General features: G+C 46.7%; 1 long non-coding RNA gene across 1 annotated transcript in view; it reads right to left on the reverse strand.

Moving 5' to 3' along the window:
• LOC136625720 (uncharacterized) overlaps positions 1-9,464 on the reverse strand; it is a 48,291-nt gene extending 38,827 nt beyond the window's left edge. Inside the window, exon 1 of the long non-coding RNA XR_010792571.1 lies at positions 9,350-9,464. This is a non-coding gene — a long non-coding RNA (uncharacterized lncRNA). The remainder of the gene's footprint in view (positions 1-9,349) is intronic.
• Between the last annotated feature and the right edge of the window lie 960 nt (positions 9,465-10,424).

A 10,424-nucleotide genomic window follows, 5' to 3' on the forward strand; every position in this document is an offset into this window, starting at 1 on the left:
CATGATCGCCGAGCCTGGAGGCATAAGGGAGAATGCGGAAGTATTGCCCCCACGGTGCAGTGAGCACCTGCACCCTCCTGAACTGTCAGATCAGGAGGGTGCAGGCAAAATGTATTTTTTCTCATCCATTCTCCCCAACTCTAATTTGGAGCTGGGGAGAATGGATGAGAAAAAATAAATCGATTGGAAAGAGTTAAATCCATTTAGTCCATAAAATATATGCAATGTGTTTCAGCTCTTCAAAAAGCCTCTCAACCAGAGACACGTTGCATATATTTTACGGAATAAATGGATTATTCAGATGGAGTATTGGTACTGTATTGGCAGATTGGGAAAACCCCCTTGCTGGGAAAACTATTGCTTCTCTGGATTAGGGGTGCACTTTTCAACCGTGCATCTGGAGCACTGTTTATTTTTTTAGTTTGTTGCCACTTTACACACTTTTATTCTGTTTTTTCATGGATAGTACTGAGGGCTTGTTTTTTTGCAGCACAAGCTCTAGTTTTTATAAGTAAATAGGCTTTTGATTACTTTTTTGTTAGTCAAAATGAAAAAAAAAAACCTAAGCATTTTACCTCCAGTTTTAGATTTTTTTCATGCTTTCTGCTGTGCGAGACAAAGGGTGTTGAATTTGTGCGAGTCGTTACAGATATGACAATACCAAATGTGGAATTTAAATTTTGAAATTTTCTTCTATTAATATGGGGATGGTGGGCACAAAAAAGCCATTTAACTTTTCTACATTTTATTTAAATAGTTTTTTTTAACATTGTGTCCCTGTGGGGGACTTTACTATAGCAGTTATGATCGCTATGATAAAGCATTGCAGGACTTCTGTACTGCAATGCCTTATAGCTTGTTATAGCAATCATAGGCACTGGTAATATAGCTGGACCCTTGCATCTGGCACACTGTTGCCATGGTAACCGGACAGCCCTCCATGATTACTTAGTGGTCTGATGAGGTCACAGAGGGAGGCAGCTCCCTCTGTGAACCCTTCACATTGTGCAGTGTAAGGGGTTAACAGCGGGGGTTGCTGTCCTGATGCACCCCCAATGTTACAGAGGGAGGCCGGTTATCTGTGACAGCTGGCTCCCGCTGCCAGATAGCATGGGATCTCTTCTGATCTCGTGCCATTCCAGGGCGTAACCGAACGTCCTGTTGCGTTAAGTACCACCCTGCTATAAAGTACAGTTACGCCATGGCGTTAAGGACATGGTGTATTTTAGGCTTCGGGATGCATTGATTTTTGGGGGATTTTCAGTTTCCCTTTAAGAGCCATAACTTTATTTTTCCGTTGACACGGCTGTAAGAGCACGTTTTTTGCGTGGTTAACTACAGTTTAATTGGTATCATTTTTGCATATAAAGCACTGTAAAAAACTTTAACCTTTTATTAGCGACGAAGCCTGTTTGCACCTTAGTGACAGAGCCAAATTTTGGAAATCTGACATGCGTTGTTCAGCATAGCATAACTCCGTAAAGGTTTTGCATATCCAAATGATTCTGACATTGTTTTTTCGCCACATGTTGTACTTCATTTGGGATGTAAAAAGAGACCGATATAATTTGTGTACATTTATTAAAAGTACCAATATTGGGAAAATTTTGAATTGTCAGTCACATTTTCAACTTTAATCTTAAATATGTCCAAACATACTGTACAAATTTTTGATAAGATATATATTTCCATCTGTTTACTTTATTCTGAATGCACACTTGAAAAACTTGCGTTTTTTTAACCATTTAGATGTACAAATTTAACATCACTTTTCAGCATTTTGAGGAACACTTTGTTTTCCTGCACCAAGCCAAGTTTGCAAAGGCTCATGTGTCAGAATAATAGATACCCCCCCAGATAACCCCATTTTTAAAAAACTACACCCCTTAATGTATTCACTGAGGGTTGTCATGAGTATTTTGACCCCAACTTTTTTTTCAGCAATTAATTCAATTTAGAGAAAAATTAGAATCATTTTTTGCAAATATTTCCTTTTAAAAACATTTTTTTCCTATATTGCCCATGAAAATAAATGGATACCCGTTTCTCCCGTGTTCAGAAATATACCCATTGTGGCCCTAATCTTATGTCTGGATACACAACGGGGCCGAAAATGAAAGGAGTAGTCGGTGTCTTTCAGAACAGAAATTTTGCTTGAAGGCGTTTTAGTCCCCATAGCACTTTTGTAGAGCTCTTGAGCGTCCAAAACCGAAAAGAACCCCCACAAATGAACCCATTTTGAAAACTAGACCCCTTAACGAATTTATCTAGGGGATTACTACCCATTTTGACTCTACAGTTTGAGTGAATTCAAGCAAAGCAAAAAGGAAAAAAATTGTGATTTTCATTTTTTTGGCAATTGTCATTTTAAAAACAGCTTTTTTGTACAGCACACACATGAATGAAGACTTGAACCCCAAAATGGATACCCCTGTTTCTCCCGTGTTCAGAGACATACCCATTGTGGCCCTAATCTTATGTCTGGATGCACAACGGGGCCCAAAATAGGAGTAGGTCGGTGGTTTTTAGAACAGAAATTTAGCATGAAGGTGATTTAGGCCCTATAGCCCACTTGTAGAGCCCTTGAGCGGCCAAAACGACAGAGAGCCCCAACAAATGATCCCATTTTGAAAACTAGACCCCTTAACAAATTCATCTAGGGGTGTACTGCGTATTTTTACCCTACAATTTTTGAATAAATCTAAGCAAAGCAGTAGGAAAAATTTACAATTTTTATTTTTTGGCAGTTATATCAATTTAAAAACATTTTTTTTGTACAGCACACATAGGAATGAAGACTTTCACCACAAGATGGATACCACTGTTTGTCCCGTGTTCAGAACCAAACCCCCCCCTTGTGGCCCTAATCTACTTACAGGAGACATGGCAATGCCTATAATGGAAGGAGCACCCGTTGGATTTCAGGGTACAACGGAATAAATTCCAGGCCCCATTGCCCACTTGTAGAGCCATTGAGCCGGCAAAACGCTAAGGAACCCACTCAAGTGACCCCATTTTAAAAACTAGACCTCTTAATGAATTCATCTAGGGGTGTACTTTGTATTTTGACCACACAGTATTTGAATGAATATAAGCAAAGCAGAAGGAAAAAATTACGATTTTCATTTTTTTGGCAATTGTCAATTTAAAAACAGTTTTTTTCCCGTACAGCACACATAGGAATGAAGACCTTAACCCCAAAATGGATACCCCCGTTTGTCCCGTGTTCAAAAAAATACCCCTTGTGGCCCTAATTTACTTACAGGACCCATGGCAAGGCATATAAAAGAGGAAACATCCGCTGGATTGCAGGGCACAACTGAATACATTCCTGGCCCCATTGCCCACTTGTACGGAATAAAAACTGACATCTTCAACACCCCCCCCCCCCCCCTCCGCGCCCTTTTTGGCGATCCCTAAAGCTTAGATAAAAGTAATAATGTGAACTGTGTAGGATTTCCAAAGACAGGGGTAATTACGGAGGCTGGTTGGGATGGGTACATGGGGCAATAAAACAGGGTATCCCCCCTCATGCTTTTTGGGGGTATTTTGTGACCTCAGTAGCGGGTATGGGGTGTAAAGTGACGCTCTGCGAGTTTCCATAAGCTTGATGAGATTCGGCGGTCTCACACAGAAGGCGCTCAACAAGGTGCTCCTAGAACTGCAGGAAGGCGAGCGTTCCCGGGGCTTCTTGTAAATTGCGTATTACAGGTAGCGGTCTGAATGACGCCAGGCTCACGCAGCCGTAGGCGGAAACCGCGTGCAGAGGCCCGCAGCGGATCCCAGCTGTGACCCTGCGTACGGCCACGTAATGTACTGCGCATAACTGCCTACTCACAGGCGGTCATGGGCAGTAAATTTTTTTTGTTTGTATTTCCCGCACCGTCGCTTAGCGATGATGCGGGTACTCGCAGCCCGTATACAAGGTCGTTGCATATGGGCTGCAGGTATATCCGCGACCATGGAGCACAATGGGCTCTATGTTGCGGATATCTGCGGTAAAATAAAACCTGCTGCCTTCTCTCATCTGCGAGTGGATTACGCAATTCCGACCCACTAATGTGAGCGGAATTGTGTAATCCAATGCGATTGATCTGCTTATTACCGCGGATCAGACGCATGTGAAATCCGTAATTCCTATCCGGTCATGTGAGACCAGCCAAAGGTAGATCGCTACCTTTTTATCACGTGACTGGCGACCGCTCAACAAGGTCACTGCTCCAGGCTCTCGGCGACATAAGGGGATTTTAAATTTCCTGGGCTCCCCGCCTCCTGCACATGCGTCCGTGTTTTGCTGGCGGTCACATGGGCAGAATTCGGGAAAGTTCACGTCGGGGTGCAAATACGGAGGCCTCCGGTAAAAAGTTTCATCTCCTCTCACCGATCGCATTGGTGAGGGGAGATAAACCTTCACCTTTTTTTACTTATACGTGATCGCCATTATTCATTGGATAACGGGTAACACATGACCAGGAACCGCTCACCGCGGCCCCCTGTGAAATCTCCAGGCTCTTGGCTAATTTTTGTAGCCAGGAGCAGGGAGATTTTAAATTACCCTGGCAATCCACGGCTTTTGCGCTGCACCTGCCATTCTGGCGACGAGCGCGTGCGCAGAAGCTGGGGTAAGGTCCGCAGATAAATCCGCGGGCCTTAGGTACGTCATTTCATCCTCCCTCACGGATATGATCCGTGGGGGGATGAAACGTAAGCTTTTTAAACTTTTTTTTACTTGAAATGATCACTTTTACCCATTGGATAACAGTGATCAGGTCCCTGGTGACATCCCTCTGCTCCGGGCTACACATGGCAGCCAGGAACAGAGGGATTTTAAATTTCCCGGGGCTCGAGCCTTTTTGTGCACGTGCCCGATTAACATCGGGCGCGCATGCGCAGAAGGGGACCTCGGGTCACGGGAGACTAGGACATCGCGATGGACCCGAGGTGGGTATTTTTACCTCCCCTCACGGATCCGATCCATGAGCAGAGGTGAAAACAAACTCTTAAATTTTCGCGATCGTCACTATACAATGGATAGCGGCGATGGCGGGCCTGGGGACCGCTAACCGCTAACTTAACACACTGTTTATGTCACTGGGGGGACCTGATCCATAGCATCTATGATCACTATAAGGCATTGCTGGACTTCTGTACTGTAATGCCTTATCACTTGTAACGGCGATAACAGGCAGTGGCAAAGCAGGATGCCAGTACCTGGCGTCCTGTTGCCATGGCAACACACCAAACCTCTGCGATTACATTGCAGGGGGTCCGATGATGTCAGAGCGAGCGCTCCCCTCTGTGAACCCTTTACATGCCACAGACAATATAGATCTCAGCATGTAAGGGGTTATCAGGGTCACTGTTCTTATGCACTTCCGCTGTTGCAGCGAGTGACCAGCAATCTGTAATAGCTGGCTCCCTCTGCCAGATGGTGCAGGATCTCCGATCTCGCACTATCCACATGACTTAAGCTGATGTCATTTTGCGTTAACACCATGGCAGTCAGGTACTTATGCATTTTTAACCCCTTGCAAAGCATAGTAATAAATGCAGTCATCCTGATTTGTTGAGCTTTAACAATAAAATTTATTGTGACAAATATACACCACAGTTAACTCCAGGTGCTGGGGGGCTCATCATGGCTTCTACCCAGCTCCCTAACGCCCCCACGGAGGCAGGATCCTCACCCTCAGTCTCCTGAGACAGCAGCATCCCATAGAGTCTAGAGATCACGTACTTACGGAGTGTGGGGGAAGGGCACAGTCGTTCAAACTCCGTTGGCGGCCCTAGCTCGCTTATAAGTGGCGTCACTGCACACACAAAACTTCTCAGCTGGAAATACGGTAACCACGTCCCTGGCTGGGTCTCACTGTCTCCCAGGATCTCCTGCAGCGATTTTAGGCCCGATTCAGACACTACGTCCCCCAGTCTTGGGATTGGGTTGTTTGATAGCGTCAGGATAGGAGAACCCCGGAAAGTGGCCTTATACTGAGGATTGAAGGTTAGGGGTGTAAGTGGACCCAACACTCCCACAAGGCCCTTTGATGCCGCGAAGCCTGTCCAGTTCTTAAGTTGGATACAGAATGGGGACTAAATAAGTAGAGCCTTAATCAGTTTGGGGGGGGAGGAGATCTAGACAGCTGCCTGTAGGTAGCCCTCAGCACCCTCATGTTCCGCCTCCACCCATAGCTTCGAAGATCTGTTTAAGAATGTCCAGTATAGTTAGAAACACTAGCCCTATATAGTAAAGGGTGAAATCGGGGAGGCCTAGGCCTCCATTCTCCTCATTAGGAGTGCGAGGCACATGTGTGGTTTGCGCCCTCTCCACACAAATGCTGTTAAGGCTCAGTTTCTTCAGATATGCCAAACTATACCGATTAGACTTTTGAGAGCATAAGTAGAGAAATTTTGGCAGTATATACATCTTGACCACATTGATCCGGCTGCTCCATGAGAGAAACAGTTATCTCCATTTACTCAGGTCTCTCCATTCTTTCTGCGAATAGGAGGTAGTTGAGTCTAAATGCCTTTGAGACATCTGCCGGGAGCTGGATACCTAGATACTATGTTTGCACTGCGCCAACGAAAGGTGAACGATTTTTCTAGGTGGGACACCTCCGTCTGCGCAAGTGTGATATTCAGGAGCTCAGATTTTTGAGTGTTAACTTAATAATTGCTGACCCTACTGAATCTTTTGTACTCCTCGAGGAGGATTGGCATGCCAATTTGGGGATTGGACATATACAGAAGCAGGTAGTCTGCGAAGAGAGCCATTTTATGCTCCAGGTTCCCAATTTGGATTCCCCTGATGGCCCCGTTGTTGCGGATGGAATTGGCCAGTGTCTCCATGGTCAGGACATATAAGAATGGCGAGAGTGGACAGCCCTGCCTGGTCCCAATCCAGAAGGCCTCAGACAGCTCCCCATTAACCAGGGGTCTTGCTGTGAGGCTGTGGTATAGTGCCAATATCCACTGTTTTATCCGCTCCCAGACACATTCTGTCGAGTGTGGCAGAGAAAGGGCCAACTTACTCAAACAAAAGCCTTTTTGTCATCAATCGCCAGTAGGCATAGAGGGATTCCGCAATGCTTGGCTCCATCAATAAGCAGCATCTTTATGGTGTTGTTCACAGGGAGCAGGTGGGCTTTGTCCCAGGCAGAGAGGCAAAGGACAAGTTGTGGTATATTTTGGAATCTGTTGGCTATAAGTTTGGCAAACAATTTGATATCTAGATTAGTAAAATGGGTCTGAAGTTCCCACAGACCAACACATCCTTGCCCGGCTTGGGGGATGACCGTTGTAAGCTTGTAGAGCCTGTGAAGGGAAGGGCTGACCCAGACTAGTCACATTGAATGCCTCCAATGCCATGGGGGACAGATCTTTCTGGAATAATTTGTAGAACCTGGCGGTAAACCCGTCCGGCCTGGGGCTCTTGCCCACTTTCAGATTTTGGACTCTCAGACAGTTCCTGGGTGGACAAATCCAACTTCAGATCTCTATGTTTGAAAGTTTCCCTGGAGCATTAGCTGCGAGATAGGCCTCTTTCTCTGGATTTCCGAATGGCTCGGCTCCAGGCTCAATACTATATACTGTATTTTTCGCTTTAAGACGCACTTTTTTCCCCTCCAAAGTTAAGTGAAAAAGTCAGTGCGCCTTATAGAGCGAAAGTGCCGAGATCAGACCTGGCAGGAGCAGAAAAGGATTTCAAATCCTTCTCACCGAGCTGCTGGCCGTTTGCATACAAAGCCGGCACAGCAGTAGAGCAGAGCGGCCGCACAACAGCTGACTGCTGGGGGCGGGGATTAGGAGCAGGGAGCAGAGCGGCCTGGCCCACACAACAGCTGATTGCTGGAGGAGGAGCAGAGAAGCCCGTACAACAGCTGATTTCTTGTGGCGGGGGGAGGAGCAGGAAGCTATTGTACAAACAGTCGGCTCCTGCTATATTGCTGACAGTGTGAAAGATAGCAGGTCCGTTCCACACCAGCACCCATACAACAGCTGATTAGTGAGGGAGCTGCTGCTCCCCCCTGCCTCAGCAGTCAGCTGTTATGTACAGACACTCACATCTGCCAGCTACAACGAGAGGGAGGGGCAGAGGGAGAAAGCTGTGTATATATTTGTGCCTAGTTATGCATAACCATAATGATACATGCCATGCAGGGTTCCTGGAAAGTTGGGTGACAACTAATGGAATCATTACATTGTCACTCAGCTCTTCCAGGATCCTGAATGCCAACTGCAGAGTTATGCAAGCATGCATACCACATGCATTGCCATAACTATTCAACGTGGGATTCAGGGCTCCTGGAAAGCTGGATGCCAAGTAATGAGATCACCATTACATTTACACTCCGCTTTCCTGGATCCTGAATGACAGGTTGATTTAGTGGTATATACTTCATTCCGAGGTGGTACTACTGCCGTTTATTTCTCCTGTAATACCTCCCTCACTGCCTGGTCTGGGGAGTTCAAAATATTTTTCTCTCATTTTCCTCCTCAAACCCAGGTGTGTCTCATCTGATGCGTCTTATATGCGCAGGAGAAAAGGGAGGGGAAAAAACAAACAAAAAAAACCCGGTAATTTGCTATAAAAAGGTCCTGAATTCCTCCAGGATATCTTCCGTCTTGTGAAGCAGGTGCTCCCCGCGCGACTATTTCAGGGATATTAGTTAATAGCGTTCTAGGGTGCAGGGTTCTGGCCAGCCAACTACCGTATTTATCGCCATATTCGAATGATCCTCTTAATTTATCTCTATATATTAGGGATCTCTGGTCGACGATGGTCAAAATCTGCTGCCTGAAGGATGAGATTTGGGCCCTGAGCGTGTCGGATTGTTGGTGTTTGTTGGTTGTCTTTGATGTCAAGTTGTCAGGAGGGCGTTCAGGGTGGCAGACCTCTCCTTTAAGGCGTGTTCCATGTGAGATCAGGACACCCCTCAAAACACATTTTAGAGCTTCCCACTTCTCAGGGGACGGGGTGGTATCATTACAGTGGACTTCTACAAAATCCTGGGTTTTCCCCCTGATGTCTGAAATGCTGATCGCTCAGAGGGTCCACACCTGGAGATTGAACGACAGTCTCCTCAGGGAGCCTATTTTCCCGGGAGCCAACCCTTTTAAGACTGGGGAATGGTCTGACCACAAAAAGTTTGTGTGAACAATTGGGAGAGCAATCCAGGAGACCCTGGGAGACCATAAGAAGGTCTATTCTGCTGTAGGAGTTATGTGCCGCAGAGTGGAAGGAGTAATCCTTGACAACCGGGTGGAGTACTCGCCATAGGTTTCCCTGATGTAGCGAGACTGTTTTTCTAAAGGGACCGTATTGCCGCTCGAGAGATTGAGGACTTACCGGAAGACGTGTCTAGGGCGGGGTCCAGTACCAGGTTAAAGTCTCCTCTTGGGACAATCTTCAAACTGTCCGCAAACTCCATTTTCCCTCAAGATTCTGGTGGCGTGTGAGGTCTGGTTCTGGTTGGGGAGATAAATGTTGGCAAATGTTATGTTACCCATCACTTCTAGTTTGTGAAAGAGGAATCTGCCCTCAGGATCCACACAAGAGGAGACCCCATGGCGCTGTAGGGTTCTGTGAAGTGCAATAGATACTGCACTCGCTCTCCTTGATGGGTGGGCCCATGGAACCAGAGCGGATAATTGTGCGATTTGCATATTGGGACACCTACCAGTTTGAAATGCATTTCCTGTAACAGGGCCACCATGATCCCCTTTTTATGAAGATGGTAGATGATTTGTTTTTTTGTGGCATGTTCAGGCCTTCGACGTTTAACGTGCAGAAAGTTAAAGCCGCCATGGTGACCACTGCTACAGGATCTGCAGCCTAGACTTGCTTCCCACGACCTCCGGTCAGGACTGGGGTAGGGGAGTGAGGAGGGAAAAATAGATGCGACCAGACTAGGGGTAGGGATGGACATAACCAAATAACAAAACAAGCAGGACCTGGGGCCCCTAACTCAGACTACAAGCTGCCTAGTGCAGGCAGTTAACAGCTATCAACTAGCCTGTCTTGCCTAATTGGGTAAGCGGTAGCCCCTGAAGAAACATGCCCCCCCCTGCCACTATGCTAAATTATGAACTTTTTCAGAAACTGCAGCTGCCTGCCGCTCAATGACCCATCTCGCTAAACAAAGCTAGCTATGTAGGGAAGGGTTCGGTGCTGTGCCAGCAGACACACTTGAATGGGCTTTACTGTCTCTCCCCCTCACATCTGGTGAAACCACTGCCGCTGACTCCAGGGGAGGTCGTGCCTGGGCTGGCATACTTAACGATTGCTGGGCTTGCCAGCCAGGTGCGGGACCTGTGGCCAACATCTGCAGGTGGGCTTCTCCCTCATGCCGTGCTCCGGCGCCATCTTGCAGGCATCCTCGTGGGTGTCTCGGGCCGTCGACTTGCGGAGGAACGCCGACAGG

The sequence above is a fragment of the Eleutherodactylus coqui genome, chromosome 4, assembly GCF_035609145.1.
Source record: "Eleutherodactylus coqui strain aEleCoq1 chromosome 4, aEleCoq1.hap1, whole genome shotgun sequence".
Lineage (NCBI taxonomy): Eukaryota > Metazoa > Chordata > Amphibia > Anura > Eleutherodactylidae > Eleutherodactylus > Eleutherodactylus coqui.